General features: G+C 42.2%; 1 protein-coding gene across 1 annotated transcript in view; it reads left to right on the top strand.

Moving 5' to 3' along the window:
* FOXN3 (forkhead box N3) overlaps window positions 1–21462 on the top strand; it is a 398156-nt gene that overhangs the window by 52755 nt on the left and 323939 nt on the right. The window lies entirely within an intron of this gene.

The following is a 21462-nucleotide window of genomic DNA, read 5'->3' as shown; positions in this document are numbered from 1 at the left end:
CCGTAAGCGTACCTCCTGTAGTCTGTTCTCTAGGCATCTTTGTCAGCCAACCTATGATACCAGGAGGGGGGGGGGAGGAGAGTAAGGATTCAGAGCCCCTCACACACATGGTCTACTTCTTTTCAAAACTGGGTTCTTCACCCTCCTCCTCTTTCTTCATAATTGGGGCAAATCTGTGTTTAAATACATTCTCCATCACATCAAGTGAGATGTATTGGCGCTTTGATTATCATTAGTATGCCAACAAGTGGGCTGTTGAAGCACATTAAGAATGGTCTAATCTTTATTAAACTAAATTGACAAACTTCCCTATTAGATAATAGTTACTGTTTTCTGGCTTGGAGGTTGTGAGAATAGTCCCAGATTCAGAAGATTTTAACAACAACAACAGTGCTTTCACAAAATACTCCTATATATGTAGTTGCAAATACGTTTTCCATTCCAATAACAAGGATTTTCACCTTTCTCAAGGGTATTGACTCCCTGCCCCCATGAGGCTAATCAGTAATTGTTGGATTCTCTACTTATTTTTCTGGCTTAAGCAAGCGATAGTAACTTTTCAACAGATTGGTTCAGCAACCATCCTCCCTCCGTTACAGAATGGATGGAAAATTTCCAGTTAGTTGTCTGTGAATGGGTGATTTTTCCAGTGAACTGTTAGCATGTGTTTTCTTTTGCTCAATGAATCATGATCCTTTTTTATTTGAATCATGCATAGAGAATATGACCAGGCATGATAGAGGTGACTTTGATTTTACCCTAAGATACAGTGTCTTTTCTTCTTTTGAGGTGCATGGAAGTGAAATTAGGATGGGGAGCTTCCCTGGAATTTCCAGGCTGATTTGGATATAGACTCAATATTTTATTTATTTATTATTTGATTTATATCCCACCCTTCCTCCCAGCAGGAGCCCAGGGTGGCAAATGAAAGCACTAAAACACTTTAAAACATCATAAAAACAGATTTTAAAATACATTAAAACAAAACATCTTTAAAAACATTTTTAAAAGCTTTCAAACATCTTGTTTTTTAAAAAAAGGTTAAAAACATTTTTTAAAAAAGGTTTAAAAATATATTAAAGAGCAATTCCAACACAGACACATACTGGGATAAGGTCTCAACTTAAAAGGTTTAGTAAATAAATAATAATAATAAACAGAAGGCTTGTTGAAAGAGGAAGGCCTTCAATAGGTGCCATAAAGATAACAGAGATGGTACCTGTCTAATAATTAAGGGGAGGAAATTCCACGGGGTTAGTACTGCAACACTAAAGGTCCGTTTCCTATGTTGTGCAGAACAGACCTCTTGATAAGATGGTATCTGCAAGAGGCCCTCACCTGCAGAGCACAGTGATCGACTGGGTATATAAGGGATAAAGCGGTCTTTCAGGTATCCTGGTCCCAAGCTGTATAGGGCTTTGTACACCAAAACTAGAACTTTGAACTTGGCCCAGTAGCAGTCTCTGGGCAGCCCCAGTGAGCAGTCTCGCCACCACATTTTGCACCAGCTGCAGCTTTGGGGCCAACCTCAAGGGCAGCCCCATATAGAGCACATTACAGTAATCCAGCCTGGAGGTTACTTACCACTTTGTGGACAACAGTGGTCAGGCTATCCTGGTCCAGAAAAAGCTGGTAAAAAGCACTCCTAGCCACTGAGGTCACCTGGGCCTCTAGGGACAAAGATGGATCCAGACTACAGACCTGCTCTGTCAGAGGGAGTACGACCCCATCCAAAGCAGGCAACTGACCAATTATCTGAACTTGGGAACCACCAACCCACAGTGCCTCCGTCTTGCTAGTATTCAGACTCAGTTTATTGGCCCTCATCCAGCCCACCACAGAGTCCAGGCAGCGGTCCAGGACTTGCACCGCCTCTCCCGAGTCACATGTTACAGAGAAATAGAGCTGGGTATCATCAGCGTACTGTTGACACCTCACCCCAAATCTCCTGATGAGTGCTCCCAAAGACTTCATATAGATGTTAAACAGCATGGGGGCCAAGATGGTATCCTGTGGCACCCCACAGCACAACTGCCAGGGGGCCGAAAAACAATCATACGATGCTATTTTCTGAAAATGACCTTGGAGATAGGATTGGAACCACTGTTAAACAGTGCCTCCAATACCCATCTCACCAAGTTGGCCCAGAAGTATACCATGGTCAATGGTATCAAAAGCCACTGAGAGATCAAGAGTAACAGGGTATTAACAGTAATACAGAAAGTTACCTATGAAACGAGGTTGGTACTGAGCGTTTTAGGGTATTTTTCCTGGGAGACATATGCATCAACAAATTCAGCGTAGCCATGTATCTTATTCATTTATTTGAAGGAGTTTTATTTAAAGGTCTGTCTGGTTCAGATCCAGTTTAAAGATAGTGAACTCTAAAAAGTGAGAACAGGGGCCTTGAAGTTGCCCATCAACAATTAGCATCTGGAAACAGACTGAGCAGGTACATATGTATCCTAGTCACAGTCTTCCCTCCTATAGTAAAATGTATTTCTATTTAAATTATAGTCATTATCTTAAATTGTGCATCTTATATATTAGTATCTGCAGATTTTATGCAAATCTGTACCATCTTTGGCCCTTTTTTGGTTGAAGATTTCCTCTGTTTTAGTGATGTGTAAATGGTTACTTTAACTAAATAATCTTCTAGTGCTCTGCCCAGGGCCATCTATCATCATTTTCAGTTGTTTCATGGTGAATATCCATGTAGAACTTTTCTAAAACAGTGGCCATGTTATTCTGTTGCAGCAAAAGCAATAGCCTTGTGGCACCTTGAAAATTAACTTTATTAATGTGTCATGAGTCAACTTCATCAGATATAACAATGGGGCTCTGAAAATGATTGAGATACATCAGTAGGTGGGCCAACTGGGCACAAAATCCTGCAAAATTAGAAATGAATGAACATAGACTGAAATTGTAAATGAAAGCATCAACTTAAGTAAATGAGATTCTTTCACTAGTCGATCCGGTCAAAAGCCCATCAATGGAGATTGGTTAAGGCATCCAAGAAGTTTTACTGCATCTCTGCTTTTTGTAAAGCCACACGGTTTAAGTTTCTTTAAAAATAAATAAATAAATAAAATGAAATCCTAAGGGTGATATCCAATGTTGTGCAAGTGAAAGTAATTGTGCCTCCTTTTATTCTCCTCATTCCTGTAGCCTCAATGCCTCCAAATCTGCTCTAGATTCAGAGCAGATTTGGGGAGTGCATGGAAGGCTGCAGATGAAAGCAGAGGACGGGAAACTATATTGTGCAAGCGGATGTCTGTTCTGCTCATAGATAGACCCAACTGGACATTGCCTTAAAGGTTTAATCTGTAATTGCATAGTTTTCCCTCCCTGCCCCTGTAAAAAAAATAACCTACATTAAGATATTTTCCAAAAAGCTCTGTTACTTATGCCACAAATATTTCATTTATTTCTCTTGGAAGCAACATAAAGAGAGATGTGACACTGGAAAATATCAGCAGAAGGCAGGGAAGAAGGTTCTGGCATGTAACTGATGATATGATGAACACCTCTGCAACTACTGTAATTTTTAATTAATTAATAATTAATTCCAGCCCTTCCTAAAGACCCATTTGTGTATTAGCAGTTGCTGCTCCAGGGCTCAGTGTGAGCTCATCAAAGTCAATGAGGGCCTGTACTGCATACGGAATGGATTGTTGATCCACTGATAGGCTGGAAAAACATATTTATAATGTAGCAGGCAATTGGTACCTGCCTGGAACGGACTATTCCCATTGGAGCAGTGATTGTTTCTAGAATCAGTGGCTAGCTCCACAAGTAGTAAATCTTGGTTGGAATGTATGAAACTTTCAACACAGCTCTGCTTGGCTTTTGTAGGTTTGAAACTTTTCAGATGTGTGCATTGGAGAGAGAACAAAGGGAATGGCATTTGTCTGCTTACCGCTGATGCCAGAGTGATTCTTAACCTTCCATTTATTTATTTGAATAATTTATGTACTGCCCCTCCAAATTTCCAGGGCAGTTTGCAATAACAAATAAAAGCACACACAAAAAATGTAAAATTCAGTGCTAGAAGCTATAACAGCATGGTAAAAATAAAATTAAAACCAAAGGTTAAAAATCTGGAAAAATAAAAAGGCCTTTGACTAGAAAAGATACTAATATATGTGCCAACAATGCCAGTCCTACCATTAAACATAGATTTTGGCCACAATCCCACATCTGCATCTGTGAGGAGACCCCTCACAGGGCTACAATTCCCAGCATCTGTAACAAACTACAGTACATCTTCCTCCTAAAGTTTCCTTTCTAGCCCGTCTAAAAGCATTGCGCAATGCTATGCATATAAACTCAGAAGTATGTCCTATGGCTTTCCATGGGGATGACTGTCAAGTACTTGTGCACAGGATTGCAGCCAAAGGTTTCCTGGCTATTCCTACTACATAGCCTTGAATCCTGGCAAGATGGAGGCATTGTGGGTGAGTGGTTCCTATATCCAAGAAATTGGTCGACTGCCTGTCCTGGACCAGATTGCACTACCCCTGAAGGAGCAGGTATGTAGTCTGGGGGTGCTTCTGGATCCAACTCTGTCACTGGAGATGCAGGTAGTCTCAGTGGCTAGAAGTGCCTTTTATCGGCTACGCTTAGTACGACAACTGTGATGGCTCCTGGACCAAAAAACCCTGACCACAGTAGTTCAAACATTGGTGACTTCAAGACTGGATTACTGCAATGCACTATATGTAGAGCTTCCCTTGCTTTGACCCAGAAATTGCAGTTACTGCAGAATGCTGCAGCTGGATTGCTGACAGGAGTGAGACCCTGTCAGATATAACACCTCTGCTCAGGGATCTGCACTGGTTGCTGATTTGCTCAAGGTTGCTAATTTTCTCAAGTTCAAGGCATTCTATTGATATATAAAGCCCTTAACAGCTTGGGACCAGTTAACTTGTGGGACTGCCTAACCCCATATGTGCCCATTCAAGCACTTCTGCAGAAGAGTGTCGAGCCCCAGCTCCCTCAGGGGGATCAAGGAGGGGGGCTGGATGAGCTTCAGCTCCCTCAGCTAGGGCAAGAGGAAGAATCAGAGGGTGTTGAGACTTTCGAGGACAATGAGGGAGGCGGTGTGGTTGACACTGTGCCAGTTCCCACGGACAGTTCTCCTGCCGAAGAAGACTTCGCTCCGCCTCCAGACACATCAACAGAGCTGTTGGGGAATGTCCTGGTGCGCGCACCAACTCCACCCCCCCGAGCTCCCCTCCTGACACTTCAAACGCTTCCCCACCTCCTGAAGCTGAGCCGGCACCTATCGAGCCTGTACTGTCAGATGAGCCGGCGGAGGCGCGCCCCCTCTTGCCCCGCATGAGACACCGTGAGAAGCGCTTCGGTCAGAGGGAGAGTCTTCAAAGGAGTCAGAGATTACTGGCAAAGACCTTTCCTACATAAGCCAGCGCCCCCCTGACCTGGGTGCTGAGTCAACTTTCTTCACCCGCTGCAGAGTATGCTTAGGTAGCTTAGTTAGGGACAGTAGTGAGTTAGCTAAGCTAAGTCCATCAAGCGCGCTGCCTTTGATGTTTCAATTACTCTAAAACAAGAATTAATTTCATCCTCGTCTCCGTCTTGTGACTCGCACTCTGGGCAGGACAAACAGGCACTGTCAGAGGTGCCACATAATATTTGTTCCACACTTGTTCTTTTACTGTGGCAGCACCAACTCTTTGGAACTCCCTGCCTGTTGACATAAGGCAGGTGCCTTCATTTCAGTGCCTACTTAAAAACTTTTTGTTTAGGCAAGCCTATCCAGAGGAATAGATGCTGATGTGTTTTAAATTTTTTTGTCTGTTGGTGTTTTTAGTTTGTGTTAAAATGTTTTTAATTACTAGTTTTTAACTAGTTTATTGTTAATTTTTTTGTAAACCACTTGTTGTTATGTGCCTTCAGGTTGATTACGACTTATGGCGACCCTATGAATCAGTGACCTCCAAGAGCATCTGTTATGAACCACCCTGTTCAGATCTTGTAAGTTCAGGTCTGTGGCTCCCTTTATGGAATCAATCCATCTCTTGTTTGGCCTTCCTCTTTTTCTACTCCCTTCTGTTTTTCCCAGCATTATTGTCTTTTCTAGTGAATCATGTCTTCTCATGATGTGTCCAAAGTATGATAACCTCAGTTTCATCATTTTAGCTTCTAGTGATAGTTCTGGTTTAATTTATTCTAATACCCAATTATTTGTCTTTTTCGCAGTCCATGGTATGCACAAAGCTGTCCTCCAGCACCACATTTGAAATGAGTTGATTTTTCTCTTATCCACCTTTTTCACTGTCCAACTTTCACATCCATACATAGAGATCGGGAATACTATGGTCTGAATGATCCTGACGTTGGTGTTCAGTGATACATCTTTACATTTGAGGACCTTTTCTAGTTCTCTCATAGCTGTCCTTCCCAGTCCTAGCCGTCTTCTGATTTCTTGACTATTGTCTCCAGTTTGGTTAACGACTGTGCCGAAGTATTGATAATCCTTGACAAGTTCAATGTCCTCATTGTCAACTTTAAAGTTACATAAATCTTCTGTTGTCATTACTTTAGTCTTTTTTATGTTGGGCTGTAGTCCTGCTTTTGTGCTTTCCTCTTTAACTTTCATCAGCATTCTTTTCAAATCATTACTGGTTTCTGCTAATACTATGGTATCGTCCGCATATCTTGTTCTTGTTGTTGTTATGTGCCTTCAAGTCGATTACGACTTATGGTGACCCTATGAATCAGCGACCTCCAAGAGCATCCGTTATGAACCACCCTGCTCAGATCTTGTAAGTTCAGGTCTGTGGCTTCCTTTATGGAATCAATCCATCTCTTTTTCTACTCCGTGCCTCTTTTTCTACTCCCTTCTGTTTTTCCCAGCATTGTTGTCTTTTCTAGTGAATCGTGTCTTCTCATGATGTGTCCAAAGTATGATAACCTCAGTTTCATCATTTTAGCTTCTAGTGACAGTTCTGGTTTAATTTGTTCTAATACCCAATTATTTGTCTTTTTTGCAGTCCATGGTATGCGCAAAGCTCTCCTCCAGAACCATATTTCAAATGAGTTGATTTTTCTCTTATCCACCTTTTTCATTGTCCAACATTCACATCCATACATAGAGATCAGGAATACCATGGTCTGAATGATCCTGACCTTAGTGTTCAGTGATACATCTTTACATTTGAGGACCTTTTCTAGTTCTCTCACAGCTGCCCTACCCAGTCCTAGCCTTCTTCTGATTTATTGTCTCCATTTTGGTTAATGACTGTGCCGAGGTATTGATAATCCTTGACAAGTTCAATGTCCTCATTGTCAACTGTAAAGTTACATAAATCTTCTGTTGTCATTACTTTAGTCTTCTTGACGTTCAGCTGTAGTCCTGCTTTTGTGCTTTCCTCTTTAACTTTCATCAGCATTTGTTTCAAATCATTACTGGTTTCTGCTAAGAGTATGGTATCGTCTGCATATCTCAAATTTATTCATGTTTCTTCCTCCAGTTTTCACACCTCCTTCATCTTGGTCCAATCCCGCTTTCTGTATGATATGTTCTGCATACAGATTAAACAAATAGGGTGATAAAATACACCCCTGTCTCATACCTTTTCCAATTGGGAACCAGTTTCTCCATATTCTGTCCTTACAGTAGCCTCTTGTGCAGAGTATAGGTTGCACATCAGGACAATCAGATGCTGTGGCACCCCCATTGCTTTTAAAGCATTCCATAGTTTTTCCTGATCTATAAAACACAGGATGATTTTCTTCTGAATTTCCTTGCTCTGTTCCATTATGCAACGTATGTTTGCGATATGACCTCTGGTGCCTCTTCCCTTTCGAAATCCAGCTTGGATGTCTGGCATTTCTCGCTCCATATATGGTAAGAGCCTTTGTTGTAGAATCTTGAGCATTACTTTACTTGCATGGGATATTAAGGCAATAGTTGGATAATTACTGCATTCCCTGCGATCCCCTTTCTTTGGAATTAGGATTGAACGCTTCCAGTCTATGGGCCATTGTTTAGTTTTCCATATTTCCTGACAGATTTTTGTCAAAATTTGGACAGATTCAGTCTGAGTAGCTTGTAGCAACTCTATTGGTATGCCATCTGTTCCTGGTGATTTGTTTCTTCCAAGTATTTTAAGAGCAGCTTTCAGCTCACATTCTAAAACTTCTGGTTCTTCATCATATGGTTCCTCCGTGAATGAGTCTGTCATCCTGGCATCTCTTTTATAGAGTTCTTCAGTGTATTGCTTCCATCTTCCTTTTATTTCATCTCTGTCAGTCAGTGTGTTCCCCTGTTGATCATTCCGCATCCCTACTCTTGGTTTAAATTGCCCTTTAATTTCTCTAATCTTTGGAATAGGGCTCCTGTTCTTCCCTTTTTGTTGTCCTCTTCTATTTCTATACAATAACTATAATTTTCTTTGTCCCTACGTACTAGTCGCTGTATTGTTGCATTTAGGGTTCTGACTGTGTTTCTATCTCCTTTTGCTTTTGCTTTCCTTCTCTCTTTAAACATTTTAAGAGTTTCTTCAGTCATCCATTGAGGTCTTTCTCTCTTTTTAACAAGAGGTATTGTCTTTTTGCATTCTTCCCTGATAATGTCCCTGACTTCAGGCCATAGTTCTTCTCGTTCTCTGTCAACTAAGTTTAAAGCCTCAAATCTGTTCTTATTTGATCTTTATATTCTTCTGGGATGTTATTGAAATTGTATTTTGGCATTATGATTGTTTTGTTGTTCTTCTTTAGCTTTACTCTGATTTTCAATACGACCAGTTCATGATCTGTACCGCAGTCTGCTCCATTTGATTCCTATATTGACCATCTGGTGATGTCCACGTGTACAGTCATCTTTTCAGTTGCTCAAAAAATGTGTTTGCAAGAAACAAATTATTAGCTTCACAGAATTCAATGTGTTTCTCCTGCTTCATTTCTGTCTCCTAAACCCCATTTCCCCACAATTCCTAGTTCTTCTCTGTTCCCTACTTTTGCATTCCAGTCCCCCATGATTATCATCATATCTTGTTTTGTTGTGTGATCAATTTCTTCCTGTACTTCTGTGTAAAATCTCTCCAATTCTTCTTCTTCTGTGTTTGCCGTTTGAGCATAGACTTGGATGATGGTTATGTTACTAGGTTTCCTGTTTAATCTCATTTATATAACTTGCTCATACCTTGCATTATAGCTCCTAATTGCTTTTCCTACATCACTTCTCACTATTAAAGCAACCCCATTTCTTCTTGATTTCTCATTTCCTGCATAAAATATTTTGTAGTTGCCTGATTGAAAATGTCCCATTCCCGTCCATTTTAATTCACTCACGCCAAGTATTGTAATGTTGATGCGTTCAATTTCTTGCTTGACAATTTCTAACTTTCCCTGGTTCATGCTTCTCACATTCCATGTTCCTGTTGTGTGTGTTGTACAACTCTGGACTCTCCTTTCGCATCTGTGCGCATTAGCCTCTGGGCTTCCTTTTGGCTTTGACCCAGCTGCATCATTAGTCACAGGGCTACTTGTCCTTGTCCTTTGTTCTTCCCCAGTAGCTTGGTGAATGCCTTCTGACCAAGGGGACTCATCTTCCAGCACTATCTTGTGTTGCATTTTGGACACTCTGTTCATAGGGTTTTTGTGGTAAGAGGTATTCAGAGGTGGTTTACAATTGCCTTCCTCTGAGTTTGGATGCATCTTAGTCTGGTGTCTCAGCTTTGACCATTCCGCCTTGGGTGCCCATGCTAGGAGTCCAGCCTCTTGGTCTAGATTCCTGACGGCATTGCTGTCAGCTTCTTCAACACCCTCAAACTCCCTCACCATGTTAAGGTGTGCATCCTAAAGGGGGGTAAACTGCTTAGAGAGGTTATTTTTACAATCAAGCGGGATATAAATTTAAATAAATAAATAAATGCCTTCCCTGGGAAGAGGGATTGATTTTTAAGTCACTTTGGGAATTATCACTCTGTGAGCGGAATAAACATCTCTTAATAGCTCTCAACATCCTTAAGAAACTACATTTACCAGGATTCTTTCAGGGATGCCATGCCTGTTAAAGTGCCTAGAATCAGGGCCGGTGCCAGAGGGCGACAGGTCAGGTCATGCCTGACACTGGCCCTGCCTAGACTAGTGCTTTAAATGTAATGTCATGAAAAGGCAGCAAATTTTTGCTTTTAATTTATTATTACATTTTTACTCCCAAGTAGAGGCACTTTTAGGATTTTCTGCCTCAGGCCCCAGAATAAATTGCTCAGCTTTGGCTATTGTGCACCTTGGCTTGGGCAGCAGAGGAGAAGGGACACTGTTCCACCTCAGGCAGTAAAATGTCTTGGACTGACCCTGAGTCTAGACAGGCCTCCTTGGGGAGTTTTAAAAGGATACTGCCACAACTGAAAAGACCCGTCCCCATTGCGTCTACCTCAATTCAGATGATGGGGGTGCTATGAGGAGCTCCTCTGAGGAAGATCTTAATGTATGGCAGGTTGAGAATCCAGGTCCCATGTTGTTCTCATGAGCATCACCGTTGGACTCTTCTAAACTTGTGGAATATATGACATACTTGACATTCACTTGGGATCTCTTCTCTTTCTGTGGGGCAACACCTGCAGAGATTATTCTGGTTAATTTGAGCCTGTCTCCACTTGAATGCACATGTGTGTACTTGAGCTCCGACTTCTTGTTGTTTTGGAAAGGCAGTTTTGGCTGGGGAGGATGTATAATCTTTTCCTTCCCCATGGCATCTTTGCTCTAAATTGACCCCCAACACCTCCCCCCCCCGAAGTCAAAACCTGTGTTTGCAAGAAAACAAGAAGGAAGTAAGAACGTTAATCAATTATTTTTTAAAAAGTCAACAGGAACTCTCTCAATGCTATTTGTAATTCTGTTGTCAGTGAGTTCCCCAGCAATGTGTGCAATGGTTTAATGTATTTTTTTTTAGCATTTATGTAGCAAGTGTAGTATGCGAAGGGCTTTACAAGCTTCCTCTTGTCCACTCTCCAAACAACCTTATTATGTAAGCTGGCATTATTCCTTTTTAAAGACAGTGACTTTCCCAAGGTCAGCCAGCTACACAACACAGAGAACAAACATGAACCCATCACGTGCCCAGTTTCACACCCCCCCATTCATTCTACTGTAGATATTGCCCAGATCCCACAAATACTACCCATAATGGCATGATAGGGTTGCTAATTTCTGTCAGATTTCCAGTGCAATGATGATAATTTTCTGTTGTTTATCGTTAAGAAAACAAAAGCACTTTTATGAGAAATAATGATGGTTTTGATCTGCCAGTGCAGCTCACCATAATGCTCATCATGCCATAATAATGAAAGCAAAACAACTGTTTAGCCAGATTAAAGACAGGTAGGACATCCTTGTTGCTGTAGCACATTTTGCACACAGAGAGAGCCCTAAATACTGGGGAAGTAGCACTGGAAGGTTAAATTGCCTTATTGACGCATATAGAAGAGGCATCGTGTCTCTTTTTCCTTACCTTGAGATTTTACTAACTACTCTTCTGCATGGTAGGGCAAGGGTTTGTTTTGGACCATTAATCTAATTAATGACCACCTTTTCCTACCAGTTGTCTTCGGAATGAATCGCGTCTGTGTTTTATGGTGTATTCGTTTGTTATCTTAATGATCCCTGCACTTCGAAAAGAGGAGCACAGTAGATTTTCATCTTATTTTAATCCATCAAAATCAAGTTAGTTGCGACTGATGGACGGGGTGGTGGTGGATCTAACGGTTGTGCCCAGATACGTCAGCACTGAGCTGAAAGTTTGCCGGTTGCCTGGCAACCCTCTTGGAGGAAGACAGATGTCCTGCCATTGGTTCCTTTTTTAGCTGAGGCAGAATATATTAGTGTTGCTGTTCTGCCACAGACAAAGGGAACAGCAGCCTGGGCTTAGCTTGCAAGGGCTGTTAAACACTCCTCAATAGTTGCCTCCAGTTTCAGGATTAGACGAAATGGGCTTTTATTCTGTCCTTGTTAGAGCTGTTAATTTACTTGACTTCATGATGCCAGTTTGCTAACAATGGCTTAAACCTTGTTCATATCACTTATGTGCAGTCTGAGGGAAACGGAAACTCTTTAAATGCACTCTGATTTAGAATATATATTTTAAGACAAATGCCTTATCTCTCCATAAACAAGACCAGAGGTTTCATTCTTAACAAACTGAAATTTGTTGTTAGCAAACTGAAGGTTCTCGTGTGACAGAAATAAATACAGCTCGTGCTTTTTCTCTACTCTGTATGTATCTGGGAAATGAATCAAAGTTTGCAGAATGCATTCTGTAGGGACTGCTTTGCTAGTAGCTCATACTACATCAGGTAAATCAAAGGCAACAGAAGTCTCCACATATGAGTTAGCACTCTAAGGAAGAAGGAACACCGCAGTTCCTTCAGAGCTCTGGCTCACCTGCGGCCCTCCAGATGTTATTGCACTTGGAGCTCCTTTCTGCCTCAGCCAGCATGGCTAATAGGGATAGTCCAGCAACATCTGGAGGGCAGCAGGTGAGCCACCTCTGGTTTAGGAGCTCTGAAGAGAATGTCACTGAATTTGATGGGACTTACTTCCATGTAAGTGTGAATAGGTTTGCAGCTTTAGGTTTACCTGGGAGGAAGCCAATTGAACTCGGACTGACTTTTGGGTAGACACATATAGCATGATGGCTCCAGATGTTGCTGGGCTACACCCCTCATCATCCCTAACCACTGGCCACTCTGGCTTGGGCTGTTAGGAATGTAGTCCACCAACATCTGGAGGGCCACAGATTACCCACCTTTGATAGGATTGTGATGTCAGTTTCCCCTCTGGCTTCCTTTAACTCACCTTCAGCCAAACCCATCTGCATTGTAGCTGAAAGGAGGTCCCTCATCATTTTTCTTTGTGTCTGTCCTGGGGCTTATTCTATATTAGTGTCTTATACACCAGGGGTCTCAAGCCTATGATCTGGGATAGAAGGGAGCCTGACACCGTGTCCTTGTCTTCCAAAGGTTTATCCTGCCTGCAGTCAGATTGGGATTAGATATTACAAGGGAAAAGCAGGATTTGCAATCCCATGCTTCTGCAATTAATTGGATTGGGAGGGTGCATTTGCAGAGGAGAATCAGTGGGAACAGGAAGGGTTTTATTTATTTTTTATTTTTTGATTTTGATTTTATTCAGCTTATATCCCGCCCGACTAGCAAACAGCTCTCTGGGCAGCAAACATAGAAACATATACAATAATAAAATACCAGATCAATATAACAAATATAAAAATACATCATCTAATATAAAAATTACAACATTTACATAAATAACTTAGATTAAAATGCCTCAGAGAAGAGAAAGGTTTTAACCTGGCGCCGAAAAGATAATAGTATCGGCGCCAGGCGCCTCCTCAGGAAGACTATTCCACAATTCGGGGGCCACCACTGAGAAGGCCCTAGATCTTGTTACTACCCTCCGGGCCTCCCTATGGGTCGGGACCCGGAGGAGGGCCTTCGTAGTAGACCGTAGTGTACGAGCCGGTTCATAACGGGAGAGGCGTTCCTGCAGGTATCGTGGTCCCGTGCCGTATAAGGCTTTATAGGTTAGTACCAACACTTTGAATCTGGCCCAGTAGCATATTGGAAGCCAGTGCAAGCGAGCCAGAACAGGTGTTATATGCTCAGACCGCTTAGTTCTTGTTAGCAGTCTGGCCGCCGTATTTTGCACTAGCTGAAGCTTCCGAACCGTCTTCAAAGGTAGCCCTACGTAGAGCGCGTTGCAGTAGTCCAAACGTGAGGTTACCAGAGCATGAACCACTGATGTGAGGTCCTCCTTACTCAGATAGGGACGTAGCTGGGCTACCAACCGAAGTTGGTAGAACGCATTCTATGCCACCGAGGCTACATGGGCCTCAAGTGATAGGGAAGAGTCTAAAACGACTCCCAAACTACGAACCTGATCCTTTAGGGGGAGTGTAACCCCATCCAGGACAGGGTATGTATCCACCATCCTTACTCCTGCCTGCCAATCCTCCCCTGCATTTGCATTAACCAGCGGGCACATTTGCCAGTATAACATGTAGCTCTACCCTCATAGCCACCAGTTTCCTTAAACCACACCCTGCTTTGGCTTGCTTCTTTTCCTGAATCAGTTTCTAAGAAACTTGTCAACAGACAGAGCACATCAAACCTGATTCACCCTCTGTTTCCTTCCTTCCTACCCACCTTCCTTCTTCTCTGCCTGCCTGCTTTAGTCCTTTGTTCTTTCTCACCCTTTCCTTCATTTTTGTCTCCTGAATGGATTAACTTGTTGAATGGTCAGCTCCATCTGATTTCAGGGCAAACTTGGTGGGAAGGCTACAGACCTGTGTCCAGAACTGGGCCTGAATCCCCATGAAGAGGGTGTGAGGAGCAGATTGCTGAGCCAGTCTGTGCTTTGCTTGGGGCCAGTTGGGTCAGACTCACCAAGTAGGAGTCAACTCCCACACACTCCATGTTGCAGTGTAAACCACCCTACAACTCCTGAGCTTGATTCTCTGAAGAAGGCTGTCCATCTAACTCGGGGAGGGGAAACCTCAGGCCAGGGGGTGAATATGGCCCTTCAGGCCTTTATATCTGGCCCTTGTGAGTCTCCCCACAGTAGGCTGTGTCTCCTACTGTTCTTGTCCGAGTGCTTTTGTCTGACTGGAACGTGTCTTTGAACTGTGATAATGCATCCCACTTGACTGAATGGAGATGTGTGTGCATGGGGGTGTGCAGGAACCTCTGACTTTTGCATGGCTGGAGTGTAGCCTACTGTAAAAATCACAATGATTGTTTTTGCCTCTGGGCCCACCTGAGCACGTGGTCTTCAGCAGTGGCAGCTGGTGACTCCATGTCAATGAGGCAGTGGAAGCCAGGCCAGGTTTTAGTCCAAACTTTCAAGGAGCTGTCCAAGGTGCTTCCAAACTAAAACCCAGAGCGGATGATGATGATGATGATGATGATTAATTCAATTTATTAGTCGCCCATCTGGCTGGAATACTCAGCCACTTTGAGCGACGTACAAGGCAAAAACATATAAAACATCAGAGCATCAAAAACAACAAGAGCATCAGAACATCAAAACATCAAAGCTAAACAATAAAGACTAAACAATAAGGTAGAGGCAATTAGATTTCACTAATAGGGCTTCTCGCCTGTATAGTCCGAAAGATTCCACTGCCCCACTGACATGGAGCCACCACTGGCCCTCAAGCTAAGAAAGGTTTCCCCCACCTGGTCTAACTAATTCAGTTTTCCCCAACCTGGTGCCCTCCAGATGTTGACCTACAACTCCCATCATCCTTGACTATTGACCATAGTCAATAGGGGGCTGATGGGACATTATTATTATTATTTATTAAATTTATATGCTGCCCTTCCTCCCAGAAGGAGCCCAGGTGGGAAACAAAACACTAAAAACACTCTAAAACATCTTCAAAACAGACTTTAAAAGCTGGGTGTATAACACATCTGGGGGTCACTTGCTTGGGAAAGGCTGGATTACAGAATGGAGAGCAAGGTCACATCCACGCCATACATTTAACGCACATTTAAAGCACATGGCTTCCCCCAAAGAATCCCAGAAATTGCAGTTTGTTAAGGGGGCTGGGAATTGTAGCTCTGTGACTGATACACTACAGTTCCAAGGATTCTGTGGGATACCAAATGATCTATCATGTCAAGCTATTTACATCTAGTTGCACCCAAAGATCCTTGAAGCCCTTTAAATATGAATCAATAGATTGTGGCATAAGCTTTTGGGGATCACAGCCTATTATTTAGTTAAACATTAATTTATATTATAGTATCCATCACTCTAGTTTTTATATATGTAATTGTTCTGTTTGTTTGTTTATAAATAAATAAATTGCTTTGGGACTGTGGGGCACCTAATGGGAAGTGATTCATAAATGAAATTAATAATAACAATTAGGGTTGGAGAACTGAATCCTTCAGAATTATATCTATATTGGTAGGACAAGGGGACTTTGTGCAGGAATACAGAGCAATTAAATAAGTGCTAGTTTGCTTTGCCTCCATATATGACATACATGGTGACTGTTTCCCTTTTTAAAATGTGCTTTTTGGTGGCAAGCTGTTTATCAACTTGCTATTGAACATGTTATTTCTTCAAGCATACAGCATGTCATTCTTGATTGAAAAGCTGCGGCGTGGGCTCCTTATCCTTCACTGTTAGATACATTCTTTTCTGCTTGTTTTGTTAAATCTTTCAACTGCAGGATTGATAACTTCCATCAAACAGATAGCAGAGTTCCGTTCAATGACAATACTATTGTTGGTGCTATTTATGGAGTGTCTGAACATTGTCTTGCAGACAAGACAAGAGTACTTGCAGGCAGAGGAGAACTGTGACTGCCTCGGTGAAGCTGAAAAGTTAAACAGAGACTTTTTAAAAAATGGCAGTACTGTTTCTGTGTAGATATTTTTGGAAAAAGTGAAGCTTACAGCAACATTAACCATGGGGTTCTCAAACCATCTCTGCCAGGATTCTCTCTAATTATAGCAAAATTGCTTTAAGGCACACCCCACCCTACACCAGACAACTCAAACCTTATATACAACCATGGTGGTTGCACCTTCTGGAACTATTTAAATCAGTGGTTCCCAAACTATTTCCCCTATGGACCACTTGAAAATTGCTGATGGTCTTGGTGGACCACTTAATGATTTTTCTGCCGGTTGGAGTAATTTAATGCGCTGTACTAGGTGTTGTGTGATTTTTAATTGCATTTTTATTGCTTCTTTTATTTCTTATATTGTATTTTATTGCTTTACAATTTGCATTCTATAGAATTTACATTGTAATACAATAAAATACAATTTAAGAAATACAGGAAGTAACTAAATACAATTAAAAATAAATATGAATATTTAATGTGGACATGCTATGGACCACCTGAATGAAGCTTGTGGACCACTGTTTGGGACCCTCTGTTTTAGGTTAAATCCTGATTATCTTTTGTTGTCTCTTTATTACCTTGATCTTTCCTTCATTGTACTTAGGGCTGGTGTTTGGCAAAGTATCCTCTGGTGAGCCCCCTCCTCTGTCAGTGGGGCCTGGTGGAATTATCTGGCTGTGGTAGCCATTGTCTAAGCAGCACTTGCATGACCGAGTTGGGACACTATTTAAATTTCCCATAATGTCCCACAGCAGGGCTAGCTCAGGGCCATTGTGGGAAAGTAGAAGGATGACTAGAGCTACCTGTTTGGTGCTGCTTGAAATGCCAGACTTTTTTTTATTTGCCTAGGGCTATTATTGGATGGCGTGGTGGAGCTGTGCCATTCATCTGACCTCCCTCTGGCTGAGGTGCTGTTGCTTACAGGGAGGGGTGAGGTGGTGGCAGGGTTGGCACAGTGCAAACACATCAGTGGAGCCAATCCTGCATTCCTGTTGGGAGCATTTGTACCATGCCGGCTTTGCCATTGCCTCACCTCTCCCAGTCTCTGTCCCAGTATGCAGCAGGGGCTCAGTTGGGGAGAGGTCTGGTGAGCTACACAGCCCTACAGTGCTGTCCGCTACTGCCTGGGGCAGTAATGGGCCCTGTTAGGGCACGAGGGTCGTGGCAGATGCCCAAGGATTCCAGGTGCCGACACCAGCCTTGACTTACTCCATCCTGTGTATCTCTGCGCTTAGCATCTTCTCAGCCCACTTAATGCATCTGCTAAAGAATAGAGTTAGATTTTTTTTTACTGCTGTTTTTACGTATTTATAGTGATGTGTTTGTATTTGAAATATTTTATGTCAACCAGTTTGAGAACCCATGGGAAGGGAAAGATAGGATATAAAAGGGAGGGGAGTCAGAAGTAATTAGGGTGTTGTCTACTAAAACTTGTGCTGCAATGAAAGTAGACTGTTTTTCACCAAAGATGCTCAAAGGCCCGTCCCCCGCCCCTGTTTGTGCCATGTGTGATTATTTCTGCTGCAGAATAGAATAGAGAAGAGGCACTGAATTTATATTCACCACAGGTTTTTCATTTGAATTACAGACCAATTTAATAGGAAATGTGATTTAAGTCTCATGTGTAAAAGTCCTTCAGCTTCTCAGTATATTTCTTGTATCCACTTATACTGAGGCCTGATTAGCATGTTACCAATGCAGACTGGTTACCATTTTTTCCCCTGGGATCGGACTCCATATTGTATTGGTAATACAGAGAAGTGCCAATCAATGTAGGCCTCCCAGATCACATGGTGTTTGTTTTGTTTGAAAGAGTTTTACTATGCTCTTTAGCAGCAGCAAAAAAAAGGGGGGGGGCTATGACAGCAGCTTATGAAGGTTAATAATAAGACAGTACTACTTTCCCTTGAGCTTACATTCTGAAAGACATAACACAAAAAGAGAAGGGATTTGGGAGGGAGGAGGAAAAAACCGAAATGAAACACTAGTTCTTGGTTACAGAGTTCTTATAATGACTAGATGGAATGGAAACAGTTTAAGAAGGGGAGCCACCAAACCTTGCTGGCCTCCTAACTAAGCTGATGGAGTGGCCCTTTCCCCCTCCTTTTCCTCCCTCTGCTGGCTGCTTGTGGACCTGCTGCAGCCAGGTGGCAACTGATGGAGCGAGAGTGGATCTGGCTTCTCAGAGAGCTGATAATGGCCCTGGTTCCCTTCACCCTCTCTGCTCTGGTTACTTTCCAGGCCACTGTCAGCAGCCTTGATGAATTAGTAATGTATTAATAGGGTCTGAGAGTGGGACATAGTAAGTAAGGTGATTACAAAAACAATAAAATTAAAACCAGGGCAATGTTGCATGCTCTGTTTCCAAACTTGTTATATTCTCTTTGCTTTGAGAAAAGAATTCTCAAATAATGGATTCTTCTGAATTGCCTGACTTGGGACGCCATAATTCAAAATCATATCATACCAATATATGGATTATAACCAAATCTATCGCTTCAGACCATCTGAATCAGCTGAGGCTGTGCTGGTGTTGGACTGGTGCCCAAAGGTGGTAATTAATGGGCTGGATGAGGGCTGAATCCTGACAAACTGGAGGTGCTGTTGGTAGGTGGTTCTTGTGTCTGGGAAATGGGGGAATTGCCTTTTCTGGGTTGGGTCACACATGAGCAGGTGCATTAGCTGGAGGTACTCTGGGATCAGTCGTTATCACTTGAGGCCTAGGTGGTTATGGTGCCCAGGAGTGTCTGTTTCCAACTCCGTCTGGTTCACCAGGTCTGGCTGTTTCTGACTAGGATAGCCTTCCCACAGTGATCCATGCTGTGGTAACCATACGTTTAGACTACTGTAATGCTGTCTCTGTAGAGCTACCCTTGAAGATGGTCCAGAAGCTGCAGTTAATGCAAAATCTGGCCACTAGGGTACTGAGCAGCACATCAAATATCATGTGACACCAATTCTCCAAGATCATGTGATACCAGTTCTCCAAGATTTGCACTGGCTGCCTATACAGTACCAGGCCAAATTCAAGTTACTGATGTTGACTGATAAAGCCCTAAATGACCCAGGGCCCAAATACTTGAAGGAGTGCCTCCCCCTCTATCTGCTAACCTGTGCCTTGGGATCTTCAGGGAAGGCCCTTCTCATGGTCCCACCAATGGGATCTGCCCATTGTGCAGTGACCTAATGGATAAGGCCTTCTCTGTGGTGGTAACCCACTTGTAGAACTCTCTTCCACTGCAGGTACATCAGTCCTCATTGTTAAGTTTCTGTCATCAGCTTAAGAAATCCTTATTCATCCAGGCTTTGGGGACATCTTTGTATATTGGAACATGTCTGTGTATTGAGCTGTCCAAATACTTATTACTTATAAATTACTTATTACTTATAAATCTCTAGGTTTTAACTTTAGTGATTATGTTGGTATTGGCTTGTAATTTATTGTTTTCATAGATAAATTTTAAACTGCTGTGCAATCTTAATAGATGAAAGATGATCTATAAATGGGAAAATCAGTGCAAAAGCCACAAACTATGAAGCAGCAGCTGCAATGGGCAGTTGCACTGCCTCTTCTAACCAAATTTCACATCCTCCCTCCTCTTCATTCCTGAGCTTAGCCTATGAATTTTATTTATTGTATTTATTTATTAGATTTATACCTTGCCCTTTCTCCCAGTAGGAGCCTAGGGTGGCGTTGCTGGTGGAACTGCAGGAGATTCTGTGCCTTTAATGATGGAAGCCTGAAACCCATATTGCTACATTTAAAAAATAAAACACACACCACAGTTAGTAGAAAAAAATAAAGATTAGCAGCCTATAGTCGGTAATAATGAACATTCCTCACACTATAGTCAAGAGAAGCATAGGGTGTCTACAACAAGATGGTATGGAAGGCACCCTTAATTATCATTTCAACAGTTTAATGTAATATTTATAGAATTATAATGGCTGTGATAACTTGTTTAAAATTTTAAAATAGTGAATGGAGTGGATTATGAGTGAAGAATACTTCTCTGTCAAACTTTTATATATACTGCTAGCATATTACACAGAATTTGTCCAGATGCATGCATTTCTATGTTAATACTAGGAATCAGGTGTAGGCATGCCACATCTATACACCTTCCATTACTAGCCATGATGACTAGGTTCTGCTTCTGAATACCAGTTGGTGGAAAATGTAGGAGGAGACAGCGTTGTTGTGCTCAGATCCAGCCATAGGCATCTTGTTGGCCACTATGAGAACAGGATGGTGGGCTAGATGGGCCACTGGCCTGATGCAGCAGGCTTTTCTTATGTTCTTAGGTCCATTGCACAGCCAGCAGCCCTTTATATACATATATATATAATCTTTTATTGATTTTCCAAATAAAATTTACAATATGATGTAACAGAAGTTTTTGTTGTTTCTTCTAAGAGGGTAATACACACATTGTAGTCAATTGAGAACATACATCTTTTACACAAATGTCAACTTCAATACAACTAATTACAAGCCGCTCAAACAACCCCCCTCCACCCCAACAAGGTGGCATTACTTAAGGAATAAGGGGATGTGAGGGGGAAGAGGAAAAAGAAAAGAAAAAAGGGGGGAACAGAAAGGGTGGAAAGGGGGAGAAGCAGTGGTGGATGAAGCAGGTGAGCAAAAAAATATTTTTTTTCTAAATTTGTTTAACATTAGTCGCTCCAAATTTTAGCATAATAAGATGGTGGATTTTGATTGTGCTCTTTATCGTTAACATATTGGATAAAAGAAAACCATATTGAGGTAAATTTGTCAGTTTTAGAAATAAGAACATAAGAAGAGCCTGCTGGATCAGGCCAGTGGCCCATCTAGTCCAGCATCCTGTTCTCACAGTGGCCAACCAGGTGCCTGGGGGAAGCCCGCAAGCAGGACCCGAGTGCAAGAACACTCTCCCCTCCTGAGGCTTCCGGCAACTGGTTTTCAGAAGCATGCTGCCTCTGACTAGGGTGGCAGAGCCTTAGTTTGTATGTTAGTTTTTTCATAAAGGCAATGAACCAGATCTTGTGATACCGATATTATATTG

This window comes from Rhineura floridana, chromosome 2 (genome assembly GCF_030035675.1).
Source record: "Rhineura floridana isolate rRhiFlo1 chromosome 2, rRhiFlo1.hap2, whole genome shotgun sequence".
NCBI classification, from domain to species: domain Eukaryota; kingdom Metazoa; phylum Chordata; class Lepidosauria; order Squamata; family Rhineuridae; genus Rhineura; species Rhineura floridana.
Note: the sequence above shows the minus strand (reverse complement) of the source record. Positions and strands in the feature narration are given on the sequence as shown.